Source organism: Protopterus annectens, chromosome 11.part0, assembly GCF_019279795.1.
Source record: "Protopterus annectens isolate FY-2018-M chromosome 11.part0, PAN1.0, whole genome shotgun sequence".
Taxonomy (NCBI): Eukaryota; Metazoa; Chordata; order Ceratodontiformes; family Protopteridae; genus Protopterus; species Protopterus annectens.
Window position 1 is genome coordinate 1,315,844,547 of NC_056745.1, and position 27,608 is coordinate 1,315,872,154.

General features: G+C 43.0%; 1 protein-coding gene and 1 pseudogene across 1 annotated transcript in view; both read left to right on the forward strand.

The window, feature by feature from the left end:
• The window catches only part of LOC122815830 (kielin cysteine rich BMP regulator), a 2,917,372-nt gene that overhangs the window by 1,748,152 nt on the left and 1,141,612 nt on the right, over positions 1-27,608 (forward strand). The window lies entirely within an intron of this gene.
• Positions 1-27,608, forward strand: part of LOC122815967 — a 130,923-nt pseudogene that overhangs the window by 48,857 nt on the left and 54,458 nt on the right.

Genomic DNA, 27,608 nt, shown 5'->3' on the forward strand with positions numbered 1-27,608 from the left:
TATTTCATGGACCATAGCTTCACTGTTCTTGCCTCTAAACTGTGGTAATTGTTGCCACCTGATATTGAAAAACAGTTCAGATGTCAATTCAAACAATACCTGACTAAGCAACCTAAGTGAACATCTGAACACAGGCCATATCCCATGACTGCACCATTACTTTCATTATAGAAACAACCTTGGCTGCTTAATCTCCTAACCTCTCCAGTTTATAAACGTATACCCACTGCTTCTCCATCTGCCTATATGCATTTCCAACAATAGATCTAATATCAACTTCTAGCTCTTAGTATTATGCAGGGCCAGATTCATGAAGACTTGCACGGAGTCTAAGAGTAGAGTAAGACTCCAGACAGCCAATATGTCTGCCGAGCGATCCAGGAACAGCCGGCAGGGGTGTGCATGAGAGCTCCTAAAACTACTCTTGCAAGGACAGTGTTATGTTATGCAAATTACCTTATTTGCTGCTGAAAGCTATGCAAATGAGGTAAATTTGCGATCCGGGAAACAGAAACCTGTCCGAGTAATAGTAGAGTTACTTGCAGAAATGTACTCCATTTTTAACGGAGTACCATTTTGCAAATAACAAAACGGAGCTATGACAGCTCCAAATAAAGGATACATCCAGTTGAGGAAGCATGCCAATGGCCAAATATAAGGCCATTGGCATTTTTATCTGTTGCAAAATAATAAAAAATATTTTTTTCCCCGATCTCCGATGTTTAAGCGTAGTGCAGCGCTGCGCAAACGTGCGGTGCTCTAAAAACCAGAAAATAAAAATAAAAAAGCCAAAATAGGCATTTTATTAAAAATATTCTTCTGCTATGCAGGTGAATGGCAGGCTGAAGACAACATGGCTACTGAGTTGTGGTTGCTAAGGGGGGAAGCTCAGTTTGAGAGATGTAACCAGGCATTAGTAGCCAATCCTATGCAAATGAGGATAAGGATAGTGAATCCCAATTTTCCCTGCCATGTGAACCATGTCCCTAGAGTGTAAGTGTAGGATTAGGGGAGTAATAGAGTAGAAAACAGGTGACATCATGAGGGGGTATGTATCAAAGACTGTAAGCTTATTGGAGCAGAGTGACATGTGTTTGCTGTGAGTTACTCAGGACTGGAAGAGGCGTGTCTGCAGTTGTCTTAACTGAAACCCAGAAACTGAAGGTGTACACCGTGGATATCACTAAAGTTTCTTGCAAAGATTCTTACACTGTGTGCGCACGTGTGCACGCCTGTAAACCCGTCTAAGCCTCTGTGCACATCTGTGTAAGCCTGTGTAAGGCTGTCTAAGCCTGTGTGCACAGATGTGCACCTGCCTAAGCCTGTGTGCGTGCTTGTGCACTCATGTGCGCATGTTTGCGTGTTGCTGCCCCCTGTGGAAACAGAAAGGGAAAAGGAAGGAAAAGAAGTAGTAGGAAGTTAACCAAGGAGAATTAGCAGAGCTGCCAGGTGAAAGGAGAATTAGCAGAGCTGCCAGGTGAAATCAATCAGAATCAGCCAATTACACAGGCTGTACACTAGCCCAGCCCAGCACTTAAAACTCTGCAAACAACATTCCCCCATGTTTTTCTCAGAAACACTGCAACACTGCAGTATACAAAGAGAAGTGAAAACTTAAAAAGCTTAACTGAGACAAAAAAATGTTAGGGGCTGCCATTGCTATTATAAGGCAACATGTGCAAGATGCTGAGGGTGGTGCCATTGCAAATGCTGCTGAGCAACCCACAGTGAGAAGACAGACAAGAGTGTACAGACCCAGGGTAACCTACCAGGGGCTACATGAGCTGGAGATAGTGGAGCACTATAGAGTGGACAGAGACCTCCTGCAGCAAATTGTTGAGCTGTGCAGGGCATGCCTCACACACAGAACCAACAGAGGGGAACCCATCCCAGTGGAAACCAAGGTATGTGTTGGCCTAAGAATACTAGCAACAGGTACCTTCCAGAGATCAACTGGTGATATGATGGGGATTTCACAGGTATCAGCATCCAGGATACTGCACCAGTTCCTGAATGCCATGTCAGCACATGTCAGTGATCATGTATATTTCCCCAATTCCCGTGAGGTATTGGCCAGCAATATGTGTCTCTTCCAGCAAATAGCGGAATACCCTGAGGTAGTGGGTGCAATTGACTGCACGCACATACACATCAAGGCACCAGCTGGTGAGCGGGGTAGGGCCTGCATCAACTGCAAGAGCTTCCACTCCATCAACTGCCAGGTTGTGTGCGATGCCCAGGGCATAATACTGAATGTGTGTGCTGGCTGCCCTGGAAGCTACCATGATTCCCATATCTGGCATCTGATGCAGCTGTACCAGACATTTGCCAATGGGGACATCCCTGACGGTCACCTAGTGGGGGATGCTGGATACGCACTGGAGCCGTGGCTGATGTCACTTATCATAAATGCACACACACCTGAACAAGAACTCCATAATGAGGCACACGGACAAACACGAAATGTAATCGAGCATGTGTTTGGGATGCTCAAGTCATGGTTCCGGTGCCTGGACACATCTGGTGGAGCCTTGCAGTACTCACCAACTACATGTACCCAAATTGTCATGGTATGTGCCATGCTACACAATATGATCCTGTGAAAACAGCTGCAGCAGGAACAGCATGGGGCAGGGCCAAACAGCCCCCCACCATTGCCAAGGCCTGCACAGGCACAGCATGACTCGGAGGAGGAACAACCTGAGCCTGCCCCAGTAGGCAGAAGGAGGCATGCCCAGTATGCCTTGGCCTTGGCAAAGAGGCAACACATAGCACATACACTGGCTCAGTAGGAACCCTGGAAATGATACCTCTCTCTGACTCGCACATACAATAAAAGGGATGCCTAACTTGACACTACCTGTTTACACACATGTATAGGGAGTGTACTATGTGCATCCCACATAGGCAGCCCTGCAGCACCACCTGATGCATGATTGCCATGTTTTAAGCAATATAAAGCAGTGCTAGGCAGCTTTTACCACTAATTAGTATATGTAAACAAAATTTCCTGTGCCAACTAGCGCAACGTCGGGCAACGTTGAGCAATGTTGGGCAAGGTTGGGCAAAGTCAGGCAAAGTTGAGCAAAGTCAGGTAAACATGCTCATATCTGCTTTACTGTTCCTTAAGCAGTCTGCTCAGCCCAGCATGAAAATAAAAAGCAGTGACAGGGCTCGAACCCAGGATACTGTGAACCACTAAGCCACGACAGCATTTCACTGGCACCGACACAGCAGGACAATTGTACACTAATGCAAACACAAAGAAATGCTGTAGCATACCCCTAAAGAGGCATATGGGTAACCTCCCCCACAGGCCTATGCAGACAGAGAACAGCAGGCCAGGCGGTGTGATGTGGGTTGGGTAGGCTATGAAGTCGCAATCTAATATACATGACAGTGGACGCCAAGATCTGTAGTACAGTAGTATGCCTAAAGCCAGTATGATAGGCAACAGTACAGACTGAAATGGATTACCTTACATATCAGTGCAGGCCTAGCAAATGTGTATAAGTGTCAGGTGAAACCCTCATCCTATGTACACCCACAGTAACAATCAGGTGTGCCCCCGGGTAGAAATGGACAAAGAATAGCTGTCCCCCCTGTATGTAGAAATGTTGATAAGTCTATGCAAAGTGTCTCTTGGAAGCCCTGCAGGCACAGCATGATCCATGTTGATTTATGACATAAAGGTGAGCCCTGCTGTAAAAATACAACTTGATTTTCCACACACATATAGTATAAATGTCTATAGCGGGCGTGTTCACACACTTCAACAAATGTAGTGGATTTCAGTCAGCATCACACTGTAAAGTCATACTTGGCATGCTCACACACTTAAATAAATGAAGCAAATGTCAGGCAACAACATAATGAAAGGTCATACTGGGCATGCTCACACACTTAGGCTAAATATGGAGATGATAATAAGGGATCTATGGACAAATGTGGTTAGTCATCTCTACTTCCAGAAACACATTCACAAAGTGGCCATAAAATCATGCTTTGTGTTCACACAACCTGCCAAGGTCTGTGCATGTAGGTCAAAAGAGGTTCCCTCTACTCATCAGTCATCAGACCCGTCAGAGACTACCACAACACAATTGCAATGAATCTGACTAGGCACTGTCAAGCCCAATCTGTACTCTGTTGCATACTGTCTACTTAGGAGATCTCTGCACAACAGACAGGTCCATGTCATGGCAACACTCAGATCTGTTTTGAGTTACAGCTCAATGGCACTAAATATACAGACCCAACTGATATTGCCAACATCCTAGCAGATAGGATCAGTAAACTTTACCCCCCTCTCACCCATGAAAGAGCACATCACTATAATGGAAGACTGCAAAATTGCTGTCATCATGGCTGCACAGGTAAAAAACAATCTCCAAAGCCAGTATCACAGCAGCCATGGGACCAGATAACTTCCCAGGCTGTGTTCTACACAAACCACAGAATGAACAGGCACCACACCGATGTACCATGTTCAGTCATAGCCACACCTCAGGCTTTGTGCCAGCTGAATGGTGCACGGTGACAGTTATCCCACTACACAAGCATGGAGACACCATGGACCCCAGGAACTAGCACCCCATTAGCCTGATGAGCCTGCTCTTCAAGGCCATGGAATGTATCATCATACAACTTATAAAAAATACATTGGTAACCCCCAAACCCTGGACCACAACCATGTTGAGTTTGTAAAATGCAGATCATGTCTCCTAAACCTGATAGATGACATTGAAGCAGTCACCAGAACCGTAGACAAGGGTAAGGTGGTTCGCACAGCCTATGTAGATCCTGCCACGGCTTACAACACCACCCCACACTCTGTAAATACAGATAAACCCACTAAACGAGGTATAAATTGCTATGTCACAAGATGGGTTGCCAACAGGCTTACTGACAGAACACACACTGTGAAAGTAGCAGACTCCATGTATGACTTTGGACCAATGACGAGTGCAGTACCACAGGCTCCAGTCCTGGGTCTTGTCTTGTTTAGTATCTACTTCCCTGAAGTAAACTTTTATATGGAAGGTCTGTGGCTACTGAAGTTTCCAGATGACTGCAAACTAGGAGCCATACTTGTAAAAACTAAAGATGTGGACATCCTACAAAAGGGCCTCACTGAGACAGATGGCTGTTGTCAAAGCCATTGGCTCAAGCTCAATGCCAAAAAGTGCATTGTCATCCCCTTTGTTAAAAACTCTGTAGCCATGAACTACAACATAGGTGGTAGTATACTTAACACTGAAAGTGTGACAAGAGACCTCGGGTCACAGGTGGACAGTGGACACAACTGTGATAATCACATCCCCACAGTAGTCAGGAAATCCTCCTATGTGTCACACCTCATCACAAAAGGTGTCTCATGCAGAATAGAAGAGGACATTGTTCCCCTCTACCCATCACTCACTAGAACCATAATAGAGTACAACGCCCCTTTTGCTAGGTACCTCACAAGACAACTACCACAACTGGAAAGCCTGCAGCAATACCTCACAAAGAGCATTAGCGGCCTGAAATACATGCTGTACACAAGTGAAATACCAAAGGAAGGGGTGTATCCATTTACCTTATGGGTACCCACACCTTCAGGTTAGTGGCACAGCATGAGGCCTTGGAGACCATGCAAGTGCAACTAAACTTGGGCAAAGATGCTTATCAGATTGTAGCCTGCTACAGATCACCTACCTTGTCTCAGGAACCTCACTCACTATTCCTGAAAACAGTGGAAAATACAAAGGTCCTATCAAACACCATTATATGAGGAGATAACAACTAGCCAAACACTGAGTGGGAGAATTACTCGTGTAGAATGTCCTTTGCCCAATGTTTTCTAGAGTTTAGAAACTCTAACATCCTGGAACAGCTGGTCACCACACCCACTAGAGGTGACAACATACTGGACCTGATCATCACCAACATGGGGTACCAGTGTACCACAACAGAGATAAACCCCTCGCTGGTAATATCAGATCATCAGGTAATCACACTGGACATCCACCCCCCCCCAGTCAATGAAACCACTGTGAAGACATTTTCAAAAGCAAACTGCACACTTTCCAAGACCAAAGTGGAAAGTTCCAAAGCCCTCTTGCTATAGGCTAATGCTATACAATCTGCCGAATCATTTACAAGTGCATTCTATGAGCATCTACAGGGATGCACTGATCGAGACATCCCAAATAAAACCAAGATGCACTCCTCCAAAAATATGAAACCAAACTGGTGGTCATCACCCATAAATAACATAGACAACAGCAGGAGGAAATGAACACATAATAGAGCAAACTTCACAAAAGGAAAGGCATCACTGATCATTATTAGGAAGAAACAATGATTGCTCATAAAATAATCCAAGGCCAGTTTCTAAAGACAAATTGACAAGGAATGTAAGAATAACAACCACAAAGCCTTCGTTAGCTATACTAAACATGTTGGTGGCAGCTTCCAAATATGCTGTCAGCTACTGAAAAATGGCAAGAAATACACCGAACCAACTGACATTGCCCACATCCTGGGGGACAGGTTCAGTGCAAACTCCCCCCATCACCCCCAAAAGGGCCTGTGTCCATCCCAGAAGAATGCAGAGCCCCAGACTTCATGGACATGCAGGTAAAGACAGCTCTCTCCAAAGCTAAGAACACAGCATCAATGGGACTGGATGGTGTCCCAGGCTGCGTCTTACACCAGCCCCAAAAGGAACTACACCCTCACCTACATTCACTGTCCAGACTCAATCGTATCACAGGCTATGTACCCAAAGAATGGCATACACCAACAGTCATCCATCTCCACAAAGGGGGTGCCACAACAGAACCTGGAAACCATTGCCCTATAGGTCTACTCAGCCTGGTCTGCAAAGCTATGGAGCAAATTATCATGGAACCCATAAACAGAGACATTGGGAACCTCCAGACACTGGACTCTACCCAACTTGGCTTTGTTAAAGGCAGATCCTGCCTCCTAAACCTAGTTGACCTATTTGAAATAGTTACCAAGGACATAGATGGAGGTGAAAGTAGTCCACACAGCCCACCTGGACCTCTCTAAGGACTTCCTACACCATTCCCCACTCTGTCATCATGGACAAGCTTACCAGCTTGAACATTAACAGCTATGTCACAGGATGGGTGGCCAAGTGGCTCACAGATCAAACACACATGTTCAGGGTTGCGGGTGCCATGTCCGACTCTAAACCAGTCACAAATGGCATCACACAGGTCTTGGTCCTGGGACCCCACCTGTTCAGTAGATACTGCTCAGAGATGCAGGCAAGCACAGAAGGAGTATGGCTGAACAGGTTTGCAGATGACTGCTAACTGTGATCCATAATCGACTCTACGGCTGACACAGACATCCTCCAGAAGGGTCTTACAGAGACAGATGCCTGGTGTCAAAACAGTGTCCTCAAGCAGAATGCCAAAGAATGCATAGTCATCCCCTTTGGATAAAACAAAGTGCACACAAATTACCACATAGCTTGTAATCTAGTAAGTACGGAGAAAGTCATTATGGCCCTGGGGACACAGGTAGATAGTAAACTCTCCTTTGATGATCACATGGCCAAAGTGTTTAGACATTCCTTCTATGTAGCCCACCTAATGTAACCCACTTTGTCTAGTCTGATGATGTCACCATCCTACAAATATACCTGTGGAAAAAAGAACTCACAGTAATGTGTATAGTACATCGTGTAAATGCGTTAAGTAGGGGTTTGAATCCTGCACTTGACAAGTGTGTGTTTGTGTGTGATCTCCTTGGAGAGGAGCAACCTTTTTGGAGAGTAGTAAAACACCTTAAAAGTGGTATACTAATCTTTGTCAAGTCTGATGATGTCACCATCCTACAAATATACCTGTGGAAGAGAGAATTCCCAGTAATTTGTATAGCATGTCATGTTAATGTGTACTCCTGTAGTATCATAAAGTAGTTAGATAGGGGTTTGAATCCTGCACTTGAGAACTGTGTGTGTTTGTGTATAATCTCCTTGAAGAGGCACAACCATTTTGGAGAGTAGTAAAACACCTTAAAATTGGTATACTAATCTTTGTCAAGGCTGATGATGTCACCATCCTACATATATACCTGTGGAAAGACAACTCCCAGTAATGTGTATAGCACGTCATGTTCATGCGTACTCCTGAAGTAGTTAGATAGGGGTTTGAATCCTGCACTTGACAACTGTGTGTGATCTCCTTGGAGAGGAGCAACCATTTTGGAGAGTAGTAGAACACCTTAAAAGTGGTATACTTATCTTTCTCAGATCTGATGATGTCACCATCCTACAAATATACCTGTGGAAAAGAGGCCTCCCAGTAATATGTATAGCACATCATGTTAATGCGTACTCCTCTAGTATCATGAAGTAGTTAGGTAGGGGTTTGAATCCTGCACTTGATGAGTGTGTGTGTGTGACACTGTTTGTCAATGTGTTGTGGGTTTTGCTTTTACTACTATATGACATATCAGTATGACAACAGTATGTGCATTGCACATGTCAGGTAGCTGTGTGGCAAATACATATACATACATGTGACCTCAATTATTTTATAGGTGGGAACCCTGCTTTCTCCATGAACACATCTGTCATCTTTGCCAGAGTGTACTGCCGCTTTCCAGACCTTAGGTCACATCTGTATGCTTGTGACAAGGCCAGCCACTGCAGAGATCCCTGGCCTAGGTCATCCTTGTCACACACACAATTACAGTTTCTATTGAATTGTGTGAGTGAGGGTTTATGGCTGAGGTATATTACAGACTTGTTCAAATGCAGCAAAGTCTGTCAATGATGGCTATTCATTATAGGTGTACAACAACCTCTGTGGATATGCATGCAGACCCCTTATTGCTTATGTGATCCAGCGAGGGATTTCTAAATACCTTTGAAAATGTGATTACCAAAGTAGAGATGACGTAACACATGGCTGCATGTACACATCGGTACCTGTGCAACATGTTGGTGGCTACTACCTATGTGGTACTGTGGGGATGCTATGTTTCGTAAAGGTGGATGACTATGCTCTGGTTGGCTTATAGCTTTACAGCCTGGGTTGGACAACAGGTATCTGTCTGTATGATACCCTTGTGGAGGATGTGTGTCTCATCTGGAGAATGCATTATAGGCCACAGTGTGCATTTCCAGACGTGGACGGACATATCCCTACTGTGATTGCTTGTACCTAAGAGAGCTATATGGCAAAGAGGAGTGGTCTCAGGAATGGATGCAGGTGAATACCACTGGTTACTGGCATATTATAGTACCTGCAGGATCCAAATGTTACTGTCTGTCCTACATCTGTTTGTCAGTTGTCAAGACATCATATAACGATTGTTTATGGTCAGGCTGTTGAGGTTATGTATACTACCAGACTGCAAAACAATGACAGATAGTAACAGTATCACCCACAGCACAGTGTCAAACCATGTCATACACACATGTGTACTCAAGTTCCAAAATGTGTGTAGTACAATGCATACTGGCCACCAATAGAAACTATGGAGTGTTACTGTGTAACACAGGGCATGTCACCCTGCCCATGTGTCCACTATGCACGTACATGCAGACAGTGCACCTCCACCTTGTTCACAAATGTACACCTGCAAATCTGTGCTACACACATCCCACACGTACTGTCCACTCTCTAACACATGCTGCCAATACTACACACATCAGCCAAGTGGCACGTGGGTGGACAATACACTATTGGAACTAACACTGGTGTAAACAATACTACATTGACAATCATAGCTTTAATGCATCATGCCTGCTCAGCTACACCTTCAAGGATATCATTACACTCTACTGCTGACAACATGCTAACATTGCTATACTGCTGTAAAGTCACCCTGTGCATCAGCACCATGGTAGCCTATTCCTGCATCAATGTTACAGATGACAAGAGATGGCACATGTTTCATCATATGCACAGGGTGTGTTGTTGGTTTGCCAGAGGCCTACATTGAGCCATGCAATCGACAGGTATGTGTGTGTGTGTGTATGTGTGAGGGCCAAGAGTACTGCTATGGGCCAATGTTGATGTAATGTGTGCAGGTATGTGGTAGCCCTAGGTGTCTGTTTTATGTGTGTGTGTGTCTGTATGCATACAGTTTCACCATGTGGCTGCCATATACGGGGATTTGTGGGACAGCCAGAGACTGTACCTGCCAGGCTTTACAGATCACCGTCTCTGGCCACGGACACGGTACCTGTGCCTGGGTGACAGTATCAGGTACTAAGCCAGAGTGGGTACTATCCTCAGAGGTGGACAGATGTACACTGGACCCAGGTCCCTGCTGGGACTGTCCAGAGCCACGTGCACGTGGTCTTCTAGGACGGTCTATGGACAGCCCACCCCTAACATTGCTGGGGCTGGTACTGGCACTACGAGAGTGGCTGTGGCTTGAGGGACATCTGTGGTGACTGCCAGCTGCTGATGTTTCTGGCATACGTCCACGTCGACATCTCAACCACCCCGCACTGTCCTGACACATGGACATAACATTGCAGAGGACATCTAATGTCTCACCTCAATGTCTATTAGTGACCTCAGTGTAATTATGGATGGCACCTGCTAGGTCAGGGATACTGTCAATTACAGCGGTGTTATGTGCCCTCTGTGCCCTTAGTCCCTGTCTGGTGTACCATTCCATATGTGCCTGTGCCTCCATGACAGCCTGGAACATGCGTGAGGTTGTAAGACCTGTGGCACGTCTGCCAGGGGCATGATGAGCAGCAGTGCTCCGACAAGAACCCCTGGACATCTGCCTATGTGGTACCCTTCCAGACATCTGGGTATGGCTGCTGTGTCAGGATGCATGTGCCATAGATACTACACTGTCCTGGTCAATGCTGACTGTACACTGTCCCTCAGCTAAGGGCATTGGTGATGGATGTATTGACAGTATGACTATGTACATGGATGGGGTGGAAACTTGGTGGCCCAACTACAGACCCTGGCAAACATGCCTGTGCCTCAACACACCTATCCTCATCTTAACTATTTTGCTCAGTGACATCAGGTTCCATGCTGCAGTGAACCAGCCCAACCTCAGCATCTGTGAGAGACAGACAGGAAACACACTTTACGACCTGTACATGATGTTGGAACACATGCACACATGAACACATGCACACATGAACATATGAACACATGAACACATGCACACATGCACACATGAACACATGCAGACAATAACACATGCACACATGAACACATTAACACATGAACACATGCACACAAATACACTCCTCACTTAAACAGACACACACACACACACACACACACACACACACACACACACACACACACACACACACACACACACATACACACACACCAACAGCAATCCAGAACATACTCAATAGCGGTTGATGGTGGGGTACAGTATCACAAGCCAAACAGTCATATCACACGTGTCAACATGCAGGACGTGTGTTGCTCAAAAGCATGCAGTGCAGGTGTAGACAGCCCTTGCTAATAACAGTATACATGGCTCTGATGCATGTGTGTTGTTGTTCAGTGATTGGCCTCACCCTGGAATGCAATGTGTACATGGACACAACATTGCTGTGCAAGTATTGAAAGCTCTGCAATGTCCTGTGCACCATCACTCACAGGTATACATACCATGGCTGGATGTGTATCTGTGTGTCACATAGATATCCATTTCTGATTAGAGTGTCTGTGTCTTTAGCAGATAATTGTGGACACAGATTTAGCACATGCATGCTATGTATACACACAGGATGAGTGGTCCATGTATTCCTGATGGAATACCATTGCTCAACATAGCCATTGTACAGTGGTTATGGTGAGTGTAGGACATATTGTGTACATGCCAGTGCTAGCCATGACATGGCATGCTACAACACAACTGCAACACTAAACATCTCACATACCCAATGTGTGTCATGTGACCTGTTGACTACATAGCATTACAAGACATATATGTGTCACTTTGTACAAATGGTGATTGCTGTGCATATTGTGTATAGGTGTATATGTTTGCACACACAACAGTGAGGTGCATAGCAATGAATGCTATGTGTAGTACTGGGGTTACTGTAACTGGATGGGGTGTAGTACCATGAGCCATCATCATGCAGCATCATGTTGCCACTCAAGGCTACTAATGTGTGCCAGACCGGCACCTAGCATGCTGTACCTGAACTGCAGTACCATGGATACATTCACCATTTCACAACCAGTTGTTACATGGGTTTGTAAGGTGCCCAATAGGGAGCATTGCCTAACATGAATGTGTTATGTGTTGCAGAGTGTTGCACAGCCCCATGATAGGCCCCTACCCCTCAGGTATATTATGTGTGCTGTGTGGATGACATTTGGGATACTGGAGTGTGACCTTACAGTGGGTGTCTGAATACGCCATGTGTAGCATATTAATGTGTACTGCGTATGACAATGTTGTGTATGTTGTGTGCATGTGTATCGACTCTGCCTATCCAATGTCCACTACAGTTTTGCCACAATTGTGTGGGATGCTCTGTGTATTGCATGTGTTTGAGTCATCTACACATGTTACTGGGATGTGCATAGTCTCACAGCAAACATGCACAGCATGCATTATGCATAGGTGTGTTATGTGTACATGTCCCACACCTCACCTATGACATGCACATATATCATGCAATATTAAATGTAGAACACACTCACCAGCATGGGTCTGCTGCCTTGCTGTCACACTAGAGGGACCTACAAGGATATGGGACAGTTTGTCAGTGGCAACAACTGTGGCATTGCTACTGTGGGTTTGCAGTCTTAAAGTAGTACAACGGTTGACAGTCACAGGCGTACAGATTATGTTCCAAATTATCAGTATTGCACAACACCAGGCTCCACATCTTCTAACTACACAGTACACATCTCACATATGCATGATCTACCAATAGAGGTAACAATAGTCTACAGATATGCCATGTTACCTGCACGCTCCGTGTGAACTCACTGCGTGGCTCCGGCCTCCATGATGATACATGTTTGCTGTTGTTGTTGTTGGCCAGAAGCCACCGGGCTGAAGAGAAGCTCCTCCACTCTGGTGAGGGGGGATGGATGGCTCCCCCACCAGCTGTGGCAAGCTGTTGTCTATGGACATAGACGCACGCTGCCAGACATGTCTAAGTAAATCACTGCAGTGATAGCGTGCTTGCTCATATATCCAGTTATGCATGCCTATGTCATTTACCCGATGGACAACATCTTGCCACAGTGCAGTCCGCTCATGCTGGTCCTGGCTGGTTCTTGAGAACAGCAGGGTGTAGTACTGAACCAGGCTGGTTGTGATCTGCTCATCCTTGGCTGGGCTATATGTCAGATTGCGATGGTGAGCCCTGACCCTGGAAGACAATGAAACAATATGTGTGAGCAAGTCATGTGGCACACTTAACATTCTAAAGTACAGATATCACTGAACTGCCATATATAGCAACATTTTGGCTGTCAGAGGATACACACTTTCAATACCACATATCAGTGCTCATACCACAACTGCCTGACAGTGCCTGGCACGCTGTATATATCAAACCATGTTCTGTACAGCAACAAAGAGAAACCAGTATAAAAGACTATACAACAGTACATGTCACACTGTATGTGCCACAATGCACCACCTAGCCACGGGAGGTATATATCAAGCTCATGCATAAAGAAATATGTCATCCATTGCAATGATTGTAAAGTCCAGTTACAATATTACCAATATACCACACTAGTTGTTGGTGGCAACCCCCTGCCTTACATATGTGCATATTCATTAGTATAGGTGGCATACTGCTGTACTAGACTATACATGTTGCTAGATATGCACTTATATCCTGTAGCATACATATGCCCGAGGGCATGTTGCAGGCATACCCACACATGCATCAGACATACATACAAGACACAAAGGTATGGCAACCCAGATGAGCTTTACCTGTGTACCATACAGTACTGTGTGTCAGTACTTACAAAACATTATGCCTGAGGTATGTAATCTGTGAGGACTACAGGGAACACACATAACAGTGTTTCCAAGCAATGTGGACATACACCATACTGTGCTGTTTAGGCCTACAGCCTCAGGTAGTACTACAGTTCATACGGGATTTGGATTCACCAGCAGTACCAATCAATAAGCATACATGTACTGCTTTAGACTACAATGGCACACCCCAGTCCACACCAAGGGACTACGTCAGACCGTATGCCATACTTCTTTTTCTGCCAAGCAATAGCATACACATCTTTTGCTGGGATCAGAGCTAGGAACAGAAACAGTTTCCCACTAAGCTATCACACATTTACAGAACCTCGACACATTCACCAACACATTCACCATCACACTCAGTCAACCTCACATAGCAATTATTGCAACAAGTACATGTGGGTGTGTATCGGTTCATAGGTAGGTAATAGGCTATTGGCCCTATGGCCTATAGAAGCCTAGCCATACGCTACCCTGGCCTTTGACACTTATGTAATTTAATTTCACATTCCCCTATCCAGCAGAGCCACAGATATGATTCCCGGTGTGTATTTCCTATCTCCCATCCAATCATCAGGATTATTCATGACAACTGCTAATGAGGAGCTTGGTTTGCTATTAACAGGTGGTTTGTTCCAGAGTATGGGATGTCTCTGAGATAGGAATCCATCCCTCCAGCATGTTTTGTTTATTGAGGTGACAAGGTTTAGGTCCCTAGAGCGTGTAGCTCATAGTGGTTGTGATCTGTTTATGTGGAGAATGTCCAACAGCTCTGGGTTTGACATAGCTTTGTATGTTAGGCAGAGGTCACCTCTGGGTAGGCGATATGCAACACAGTCTAGCTGTGGTTTTGTGAGACGGTCTGCATAGGGCATCTGTTTGAGGCTGGTATTACTCTTTGTGAGGTATGTCTGTGGCCTTTCCATTTGCTGTAGATGTCTTGTGAGGTACATACCACATGGGGCATTGTACTCTATAATGGGTTTTATGTGTGATGAGTAGAGGGGAAAACTGACCTATATTTCCCTGGATGACACACTTTTTGTGATGAGGTGTGCCACATAGACAGATTACATGACTAGTGTGGCACTGTGATTATCAAAGGGGAGACTACTGTCCACCTGTGTCCCATGGTCTCTTATCACACTTTCGGTGTTAAGTAGACTACCACCTATGTGGTGGTTCATGGCTTTGTCACCAGGCATCTGTCACAGTAACTATTACCCTGTCTCTCTCTCTCTCTACATATATATATATATATATATATATATATATATATATATATATATACACACACATAAATATAAACATCCATTGGTGTACATATAGATATACATATAGGCACATATACAGTCCACCTTTCATGATGGGAATATTAATTATGTGAAGGTTGTGACGTATACAGTTATGTAATAATATTGCACAGTTTGTGCGGAATGCATTGAAGGTGTTCTCAGCCCATGTAGCTTTAGCAGGCCTCACTGGCTGCAACACTGCAAACCTGACAAATCATACCGACAGCGTTTAACCACCACATGTCATTTACTTAGCCCAGGAACCTGTTGAGGAGTCTAGCCCAGTTGACCCAGATCACTGTCTGGTTAAGTTACCTTGCTCAGTAATACAGCTGGATAAGAGGGAATCAAATCATGGACTGCAGGGAGCAGCATATTAATAACTCATAGATGTAATTATCCGCACTGGCTGTGAGACTTTACTACTTTTGTAGCCTGTTTGCAGAATTCTTTATGCTTCATCTTGTGCTTCACTTCCTCCCTTGTGCTTTATTTATGCTTTTGATATAGATGTACATTTTAGTTCTATACCAGTATCCAGCCATACTGACCTTTTCCTTTTTTTTTCATTTTGATTTATCTTTTTCTTAGCACCTTTTTAACATTCCTAAATATACCATGCCATCCCTGACATTTGTATAATTTCCTTATCTCCTCAATGTGCATCTAGTATCCTGATTCACTCTAATCAGCATCCCAGCAATCTTATGGCAATGTCCTTACTTATTTTTAACCCTTATCCCCTTCTTAAATTTCACATTGTCATGATTACTGTTTCAAATGATTGTAAAGCATGGACATGACTTACCCTTTCATTATTAGTTAAAACTACATCTGTTATTTTATTCATTTTAATCTAGTCTGGCACCAGTGGAAATGAACTTTTCATATTTAAGATTTCAGTCAGGTCGCACCTGTTTTAATTCTGTGTTATGGAATCTTATAGTTTCTTTGAAGTGATACAGATAATTTATAAATACAACCCTTTTCTCCTTTTTATACCATTAACCTATTCCATATTCAGACTCACATTATGCTATGTGGATGCAGTTAGTGATCTATACACTGTCAAGTCCAGCACTAATGACCCCCTTTCTTTTAACTTAATATTTATTGCATTTTGTTTATACCGTGAGTCAAGATGCTAACATGCTTTCTTTGTATCTTGATAGTCTTTTGCCACTTTTATCCCATACTTAATGATTTCAATAGCACAGAAGGTAGTTTGAATGCCTGTACTCTCCCTCAGCCAACTCTCTTCCATTTAGGCTTATCTGCACCACAACCCAGTCTGGCTTTCAAGCTGTGGGCCCATTAACTTAATCCAGAACATAAATATGGTGTGTCATCACCTTAGCAATCTGATGATTCAGAGCATATAGAAGAAAAATAAAAATTAAAAAGAAAGAAAGAAAGGAAAAAGATCACAACAAATAACAAGGAAGAAAAAGAAACTGATTGTTGTTTATAAAGCAAAGCGAATACATGCTATCAGTGGCACTGTTTTCTTATCTAACACACAGATTACATGGAATCATAGCATTTTTTCTACCAGAAAACCTTTAGTCTGTAGAAGAAGGAATATATTTTAAAAAAGAGAGGGTAGAAAAAATGGGGCAAGGGGCAGGTTAAAAGGAAGAAATCAAAATTGAATGTGGAATGATTGGAGAACGTTACTATATGAAAAAAGTGGAAAGACAGAAGTTCACAACATGGCTTGAGATGTAGGTGTACAAAACCAGATAGTTGAGAATTATATGCTTACAAAAGTAATAAGCAGTGAAAACAGTGAGATTAATAAAACTAATAGTAATGAAGATCATTCCTTTCTAACACTGATAGAGCAGGTATTATTGAATAAGAAGTTGAATATTCTTCAGATCTGGTCAGAAAAGGTATTCTTGTAATTGGGCATTCAATTATTACAGGAACTGATACTTACATTTGAATAGATGATAATGAACATCAAATAGTGTTTTTCTTGCCAGGAGCAAAAACAGAGGATGTTAAAACTGCCTAAGAATGCCTTAATGTAAGGAAGTATGAATCTGTTTTTATTCATGTTGATACAAATGATGACATCCACAAGGACTCTCTGACTGTTAGTAGGAAACTTGCAACTCTGTTAGATGGCATAACTTGTACAGATGTTAGGACATATTTATCACAAATGACACATAGAAAGGACAGTCAGGTCACTGTGAACGAAAATATTTTTTGGTAAATACCTACATGAAAAAAAGTCCCAATTTTAAAAAATGGAAATATGGAACACATCTGAGTCTAATTTGGGGCACATGTGTTTAAACAGGATGGAGTGCACTTGTCAAGATTAGGGAAGACTTTTTTGATGCAGATATTATGCAATATTTGACAAACCCATGATAGTATTTTTGCCAAGTTAAAAATGTAACAGTCCACAGATGTCAACATTTGATGTATCTCTGATGGTTGTTAATGCTAGAAGCATTAATAATAAAGTTTTTTATTAGAAAATTTGTGACATTCCCTTAAGACTGATGGTATTATTGTTTGTGAAACATGGTTAAAGAACAGTGACTAGAAACTAGTTCTGTCAAGGTATGCACTTTTTTACTGTAACAGACATTCTAACAAAACTCAGGTGGAGGAGTTATGATAGGGATTACAGATTGTTATGTGACCTATGATTATTACATATTTAATGATAACACCCATACCATAATTTGTGTAACTGTGACAATAAAGACAACCCTGCAACATATAACAATTGTTAGAGTGAATAGACAGCCAAAGTCAAGCGTTAATGATGCAGAAGATTTCATACATTTCTTGCACGAAACACAAGAGGGAAGAATAATAATGACTGAGGACTTAAATTTACCAGAAATAGACACAAATAATATGTATTCAATAACATTAGTAAGGAAATAATTTGCAACATATGTTCAGGAAAATAATTGCTTCAGACTGCAAAAAAGCCTAGCAGGGAATGGAACAGAACATAATAGACGTGTTCCCAAAGAAATTACTGTTACTTCATGTCAGGTTTTGCCACAGTTGAAGTACAGTGATCATGAGGTTATTAAGGTTAAGTCATTGCTAGATAATTCTGCCAAACTGAAATCTAAACCAATGCAAAGAAGATTAATAACAGATTATATGCAAGCAAAACAGTCACAATGTAAAACTAATTGGAGTGATGCGTTCAGTGGAAAAACTGCAGAAGGAATGCGGAAAGTTTTGAAAGAGAAATTGTTTGAATGCAAAAAAAAATGTTTAACATCAAGATCTAGGCATACAACTTCAGGAGGATATATTTCCATGAAAACAAGGTATTTGATTAAGGTGAGAGACAAAAAATATAAGAAATGGAAAAGAGGAAAAAGTACAACTTTTAAAATTGAAATAAATAAGCTGGACAGTCAAATTAAACATAGTGTGAGACAAGGTAAAGAAAAATTTCAAGAAAAGTTATATGAAGATATTGAACATAATTGGAAACCATTTTATAGACACATAAGATATGGTAGGAGTAAAGACTTACAAATTGATAATCTGTGTGTAGATTCTAAAATTCTTTCTTACACCACAACAAATACTTACAAAATCTTATAGTTTGGCTCCACAAATGGAGTGATAAATTGTCCTAGTGATATCCAGGTAACCACACTAACCAAAATCAAATTACATTAAACTATATTGGAAAAGAACTACTCAAATTGGATCCAAACAAAGCACAGTGAGGAGATCAAATTATTAACAATGATCTGAGAACATTTTGTAATGAACTTATGGTACTATTATATCTGTTATTTACTAGGTCATAGAAATATGGAGAAATCCCTCTCTATTGGAGACATGTACTTTTTAAACTTGTCTTTAAGGGAAGGGAAGTAGGATAAACCCAGAGTCATACAGATACATTAGTTTACCTTCATTTTGGGAAAAATAATGGTGAAAGTTATATTGGATAACTTATTGTTAGAACTGGAAAGGCTGGGACTTGAAACCTTATCAGCATGCATATGTTGAAAATAGCTCTATTGCCACCTGTAACATGATGATCTGATGCTATCCATGTCACTGTTCCTCACTCTTGGGTCATAGGATCTGACATCGGATCCAAACCGGCGACTTTGCAGACAGCTTCTAGGCTCGAGCTCCTCCCACTCCCATGATCCCTTGCTGCCCTCAAACCTCTCAGATCTCATTTGCCATGCTCAGCATCAGACACAGATTCTCTGGTTCGAGTCTCCAGTGGGGATAAGTAGCATAATTTCTCAGATTTTTTTTTTCTCTTAATTTCTCTTTTTATGTAGTGTTGCTGATAGTTTTTCTGGGTTCTTTCTGGTTTATTGACCTTTCCTCCCAGTTAACAATTTAGTGTGCCCCTTAGATGTCGGTGTTTTCTTGTGGTCCCAGCATGTTAGACAAGCCTGTGGGGTTTAAAAGGTGCTCCTCATGTGGTTGGAAGTTGCTTATGTCTGATTTGCATGAGGGGTGCCTTTATTGTCTGGATGCCGACCACCTGGAGGTTTAATGTGACATTTTTGCTGCATTCAAACCTAACACCCTGGTCGAGCACCAGATCAAACTTTTGCTAAAAGGTATGGTCCAAATGGGTCCATTGGCCCAGTCCCTGACCAAGCCTGGACTCTCCGATCTTAAGAGTAAGGCCCCCTCTCTCCCTGGGTCACCTTCTTCAAAAAAGGCCAAGGTTGTCAGATCCCAGCTCATCGGATTTGACCCGAGCCTCGGCTGCATTGGATCTGATTTCCTCAGATCCTAGGTCCCATAATGCCCCCTCCTGATCCAGGGCTTCCACTCTGAGACCCTCAGATCAGACATCGCAGGAATCTACTCCCAGATCCAAGGCCTCCAGATTGATGCCTCTGGCTCCAGCCAGATCTGGGCCAGCCACAGATCTGGCTTCCTCAGATTGGAGTCTCGTGGGATCCAATCGTTCAGATGCTTATTTGCCTTTGGATCCTAGGTGGTTGGATTTGGGATCAGTGTTGGATCCCACAATTGTAGAGAAGACTTTTTCCTACACTAGAGTTTCCTTCCTGGCTTTCCAGGGACCATCCCATTCCCCCTAGAGCAGACTCTTCTCATCCTATTCCTGGTCATCCCTCTCAAATTAGCTTTCACGTGGGAGTCACCCCCCTTGGGGTTCCCTTCTCTTCTGAATCCTCCCCCTAGCCCCCAGAGGAGGTGCTTCAAAAGAGATCATGCAAGAGGAGGCACCTAGACTCCCCTTTGGAGTCTCTCACTGAGGATATGGACCTTGATGAAGGGGATGGGTCCCCCAGAAATTCTCAACCTTAAAGGTGGATGTTGTTCCCTGACTCCATCCTTTGGAGACATCTTTGAAGGCTTTCGGGATGGGACCATCTACCTCCTGGGTCCCCTCCCCCCGCTGATGAACTCCTAGAACTTATCGCCAGCAGGGCATAGAAGGAGCCAGATATTGTGGAGCCTGTATCCAAGCATGCCAAATAAATTTCTCAGCCCTCCTTCCAACAAACAGTTTGGTCTAATGGTGTGCCATCTGATGCTATTGTGGTAGCTGCCACCACCAAGAAAGAGCAGGCAGAGCAAAGTATGTTTTTTCATCACCCTAACTGAGAGTCCCAGGCAATTGGCAGACATGGAAAGTGGATCTTTGCCTCAGCTACCTTTGGTCTGTGGGTGCTTAACTACTTGGCACATTTCACCTGACTCCAGAGGGACTTGGTTAAGGAACTTACCACATCCCTCTCTGAGTTACTGCCTGCTGGGGAGCTAAGTAAGGTGTCCCCCAAGCTGTCTACACTCACTTTCCTGGCTAATTCCTCAATGAGGCTGATTACTAATACTGCAGAAGGTGTCTCTCTAGTGGCCAGTACATGCATCGCTATTCAGCATTATGCCTGGCTGCACCTTTGAGGATTTGCGGAGTCCTCTAAGGCATCCTCCACCAATGTCCCCTTCAATGGTTTTACCTACTTTGGACCTTTGGTTAAAGAAACACTCACACACAGTGAGCAGGAAGGCAAGGCCTTGTCAGCTGTGGAAATCAAGTTTTCTACCCCTCAGTGCTCTTTCTCCAAGATGCAATGAGGGACCAGGAAAATGTGGTTTTGCAAGTCTCAGTCTTCAGGATGCTCAGGATGAGCCCTCTTCTAGAGGTCGGGGGAGAGGGTTCAATGGCAGATACTGCCCCCAGAGGCAGAAGGGTCCACAAAATGAAGGCTCCAGGGAACCTTTCTCTGAGAAGCCCCCCCCCAGTGCTCCTGAAGCACTGCCCAACTGTCTTGCTCTGGAGGCAGTCGGGGGTCATTTATCACTGCACCCTTTAGCCTGGGGAAGTATTACAAAAGATCACTGGGTGCTAAACATTATTTCTAGAGAGTCTCCCCCTCCATTAAGGACATACTTTCCTGATGCACCACCCCATCAGAGGGAGTTATCTCAGAAAGAAGTGTTCAAACTTCTTCAAGGGAGAGCCATCCAGAAGGTCCCCCCAGGGTAACGAGAATCTGGAACTTGCTCTTGCTTATTTTTGGTGCCAAAGAAGATGAGGGACCTGCATCCAATTCTGGACCTCAGTGTGCAAAATCTCTCTGTTGGTTCCAGATGGTCACTGTCCAGTCCATCATGCTTCTTTTGCACAAGGATAATTGGATGTGCTCTCTGGATTTCCAGGATACTTGCTATCATATAAAAATCGACAGGCACTCAAGAAGACATTGCTGCTTACTTGTAGGGGACAATCAAAATCAGTTCAGGACCCTGCCCTTTGGTCTCGCTACAGCCCCCTGGGTGTTCACCAAGTGCATGGAGCAGTCGCAGCTCACCTAAGACTGCAGGGATTCCAAGTGTTTCCTTACATCAATGATTGGCTTTTTCTCACAGCTCACACCAAGGATTGACTGGCTGCAGTCACTCAGTATGTGCTTTGACTGTTCGACCAGTTAGGGATTACAGTGAATCTCCCCAGATCAAATCTGATTCCATTCCAAAATTTGGAGTTCATTGGGATTCAGCTGCACCCTGTGTCAGAGATTGCAGTGCTCCCCCTCCACTATGTACATCTAATCAGAACTCATGTCCATTGTCTTCTAGATCTGACTCATCCTCAGGTCAATCTTATTCTCAGGGCATTAGGATCCATGGAGGCAGCAATCTATCTGGTGCTGTTAGCCAGATGCTACGTAAGAGTTCTGCAGTGGACTCTAACTGTCCAGTGGTCTTTCCTCTCTCATCCGATGACAGCCTCAATCCATTTCACTCCAGTGTACAGGCGTCATCTCCTTTGGTGGGGTCAGTCTTGAAACCTCCTAGTAGGCATACCATTCTCTCTTCCTCCCCCCAGTGCCGCCATGGCCTTGGATGCTTCTCTGTTGGGGTGTGGGGACATTACCAGGGAATGACAGTCCAAGGCACGTGTTCCTCTGCATTGACCAAACTGTATATAAATGTACTGGAGATGAGAGCAGTCCTTCTCATGTTGCAAGCTTTTCAGGACTGCCTTGCTGTGGGTACCATTGCAGTTCACACAGACAACACGGCTGTTGTGTGGTACATCAACAAGGGGGCACATGCTCTTATCTGCTTTGTCGCAAGGCCATGATGTTGGAATGGGTGATGCCCTTGGGGCGCTTTCTCCTTACAACGCACATTCCCGGTGAGTCCAGTGTGTTGGCAGTCAGACTCAACAGGGCAATCCTGAGTTCATATGAGTGGTCCCTGAATTCTTCAGTGGCAAAAGAGATTTTCCTTTGCTGGGGTTAGTCAAGCTGTGATCTGTTCACTTCCCCTCATAGCCACAAATGCAGCCAGTATTTCACCCTGATTCCACCTCTTGGGAAGTCCCCCAAGGATGCTCTTGTTCACGATTGGCCTCCAGGCCTCCTTTATGCCTATCCTCCTATACTTCTCATTTGAAGAGTGCTTCAGAAAGCTCAATACCTCAAGGCCACCAAGATCTTCATCACCCCCTTTTGGCCTCAGCAGCTGTGGTTTCCCCTCCTATTGTATCATTTGAGATACCTCCTTGGATACTAGATCCCCTTCCAGATTTGTTTTCCCATCCCTCCTGGCTCTGACCGCCAACCTTCAGACTCTTCATCTGATGCCATGGTTTGTCCACTTCCTATAATCCTGAAGCAGTCCAGGCTTGCTTCTCCCATCAGGAACATTATTATGGCCTCTCAGAAGACATTCACCAGAAAGGTATACGCGAGTAAGTGGAACATGTTTCTATTTGGGCCAAGCAGCAAATCTGGACCCCTTCTCAGCTCCCATCCTAGACATCTTAATGTTCTTATCTTCACTTTTCAAGAAGGAGCTAGCTTCTCTACTATCAAAGTGCAATTGGCATTTTTTCCTCTTGCCTCTGTAAGGTATTTTGAAGAATGTCTTTCTGCTCTGGCCTCCTGTCAAGGATCCTTCCTCACATTAGGACCTTTCTTTTCTGCTGCAAACTCATGCACAGAGTCTCTTTGAGCCTGCTGCAACATGAAATATGAAATTTTTATCATGTAAGACTGCCTTTCTGGTAGCCATAACTTCGGCAAGAAGAGTTCTAGAGTTGCAGGCTCTTTCTATCAAACCACCTTACATGGTGTTTCATAAAGAAAGAGTGGCTCTTCGAATCAGTCCTTCCTTCATGCCTAAGATAGCCATGGAAGTGAATTTGCATCAGTCAGTTCAATTGCCTGTTTTCTTCCCTAACTTTTCTAATAAAGGGGAATATCTGCTGCATACGCTTGATGTTCATAGATAGTTACAATTCTACTTGGATAGAACAAAGAGTTTCTGCAGATCTAACTGTTGGTGGCTTTTTCTCTTAACAGATGGGGTCAGGTGGTCTTTAAGGTTACTATTTCTCATTGGATTTTGAAGTGTATTTCCTTTGCCTATTTGTCTAAAGGCTTATCCTTACCAGGTCCAATCAGAGCACATTCCACTAGATCAATGGCCAGTCATTCCATAGATGAGATTTGTGTGGCAGCCACCTGGTCTACTCCTCAGACTTTTTTTAATCATTATAAGCTTGACATTGTCTCCAAGAACAGAGCTTCCTTTGACTCCACAGTTGTTCGACATGTCCTTCCATGAGGCCACCCAAGATTTAGGGCAGCTGGGGACTCTGACCCAAGAGTGAGGAATAGTGACATGGATAACATCAGATTAAGAGTTGTGTACTTACCATAACTTGGCATCTGTGTTATCCTATGTCACTATTCTTCACTATACCTCCCTCCTTCCCCTGTCCTGCGGGACCTGGAGGAAATGGAGATGTCCTATCTGGTGGTCAAGGTCTTCCTTAGCTGCTTTCTAGCTTTTGGCCACACTCAATCTGAGGGGTTAGAGGGCAGCAAGGGATCATGGGAGTGGGAGGGGCTCGAGCTTAGAAGCTGTCTGCAAAGTTGCCGGTTCAGATCCAGTGTCGGATCCTACAACCCAAGAGTAATGAATAGTGACACAGGATAATGCAGATGTCAAGTTATGGTAAGTACATAACTCTTTTTCTGTAACAATATAATAATAACTTTGATAAAACATTGTTCCATGATGTAATTTATATAGACTGAACTTCAGCATCAGATAGGCTCATAGGCAAAGCACTGTTTAATAAACTAGATCAACTAGGTATTGATGTACTCTTGATAAGATGGATAGCTGCATGGCTTACAAATAGGATATGGCAAGTATCATACAACAACTGGACAGGGGAAATTTGAGGTTACATTCATGGTATGATGAAGTCCTGACACTTTGTTGGATGAAAGTGCTAAGTTTTAATAAAGTTTTCACCATTTACCATTTGTATTACTGCTTAACTGATCTATTATTTTTGGAGGAGTCATTAACTGAGTGAGAGGAAGTAGTTTGTTGTTCTTGCACTGAGTTTTTTCTTCCTTAGTTAATTTCTAACAGTTAGGGTGTCCCAGAGGGCTCTCTCCTAAACCCACACTTGTTAAGCTTGTATCTTTCAGATCTTTTTCATCTGAGGTGTTCTACAGTCTGTACGCAGATGATTTGAGAATGGGTAAACTGATTACATGCGTTACAGATAAGGCATGTCTGCAAAAAAAGAACTTGACTAAAGTGACCATTTGGGCACAAGAGAATAATATGCTGATAAATACATCAAACACTAAGCATACAAGATGTGGGGAGACATACATTGAAAGATGAGCACTTAATACAGCACACATTGATTGAAACTGTATATTTATTTAAGGATATGGGTATATGGATAGATCTAGCTTTGAGTTTTTCACATCATATTAACCAATTGGTTAATGATAGGTATAGAACTATAGGCTGTATAAAAAGATTTTTAAAGTCTAGGAAATCAAAAATATTGAAGTCATCATTGATTATATTAGATCCAAACTTGAGTATGGAGTGACACTATGGAAACCTTATACGAAAACAAGCATGAGTAAACTGGAATGAGTACAGTGGAAGCATACAAATGGCATTCATGGATGTGAAAACATAAGTTAGTATGAAAGACTAAAATATCTGAACTTGTACAGTGTGTCCTGCGGATATTTAAGAGGAGACCTTATTCGATTATATATGGAATTTCGAGACAGCTACCTCTGGGAATGTTTAGGATTATCAAAAATGTAGCAGAGAATCATCAGGCAGCCTATGTAGAAAATTCTGTAGGAATGAGAAGTGTACTAACTGGTTTTCTGAGAGTAACTGATACATAGAATAGACAACAAATTATATTAAAGGAAGCACTAGTTTAGTTATTTTTAAGGACAGTCTGGACACTTATTATAGGAACAACTGTTTGGTGTATTGGCAGGCTAGAAGGGCATTATTGCCCCTGCTTGAAATATTAGTATGTATGTATGTATGTATGTATGTATCTATGCATGTAATAGTTTTACAACTTTACAGATCAAGAAGAAAATGCTTGAATACCTACAAAACTGCAAAAAGGTCTATACTTATTTCAGAGTTTTACATTGATATCAGACCAGATAAGCAGCATTAGGCATACTGTTGAGGAAACATCCACATCTGTGTGTTGACAGTATACAACATGCCAAAACATGCACTGATTTTTGGAAGCAGCTGTCAATAAGAAGTTTAAGAATACTTTAAAGAGCCAGTATGGTCTGGAAATTAGAAAAAATAAAAATAAAACGTTTTATTTTGTGCCAATATTCTGCATAAAAATAGTATCTCTGCAGTATTATAATATTTATCACTATTTTTTAATTTAATCTAATCCAAATTAACTTGATTGGGGCAACTATAGTGAAACCATTTTGTTTCTGGCTGTGTAGTATTTTTTTCACAAAGGACTCTTAGGTCCCAAAAGATAAAATAATAATAACCTGTTTTCAAGATCTTCCTCCTATTCAGTTATAACCATAGTCCTCCTAATTGTTCTTCACTTTCACAGTCTGTGCTCTTATTTTTCAATAATGCTCACATTTACATTCATAGGTTTATTTTAGAGACATAATGAGCACTTTCTAGCTGCCTTTATAAATAATTATATTCTTCCCTCATTTATTCCCTTCATTATCTCGATATATCACATTTCATGATTTTCCAGTGTCAGCTTCTCATTCTTCTGTGACAAACAAGCTTTCTATTTCCTTCACATTTATCCTGCATTTGCAGATAGTAGGTTTATGGGTCCAAATGCAGAGAGAGAGAAATTACATAGCTACTAATGTTTTGCTAAGTAAGTACTTCCAAGTTCAAAAGGTTAAATGTAACGGGCCATATGAAGTGAGAGCTAGGGAGACAAATTTCTAAGGAAAATATCCCCCTACTTTTCCTTCAAGAACTTGTCAGGTGACTCCACTAGCAGTAATCAGTCATCCTATTTGTCTTGTGGGGGTAAAAGCCAGGCATTCTTTGACTAGCAAGGATCCCTACAGCTCTTTCATTCCTACCCTGAAAGCCCAGTCAGCCCTTTTTTCCCCCAACAGTGAGATTCAGATTGTAGAGAACAGGCCACTTGGCATGCTCGTTGGAGTGGCTTACTCTTGGAGCTTTTTCCCCCTTTTATTGCTACTCTTAATCTCTACAATACCACCCCCACATTGCCCCCCCACACACACACACAATAAAACATCATACTTTCTGGGTTGCTAAGTGCTTTACTTCACATGGTACTGTGAGCTTCGTAAGCTGGTGCTCTATGGGTGCAATACCCAATTATTCCTCTAGTAGTCACCCAAGTGGTGAGCCAGAGACACTCCCTCCCCCATTCTCTTAAGCCCATGCCTTCCAGTGCCCATGTAATTAATCAAACATGGGTCATCCGAGCTGCATTCAGGGCTTCATTCCTCTGTGCCATGGGGT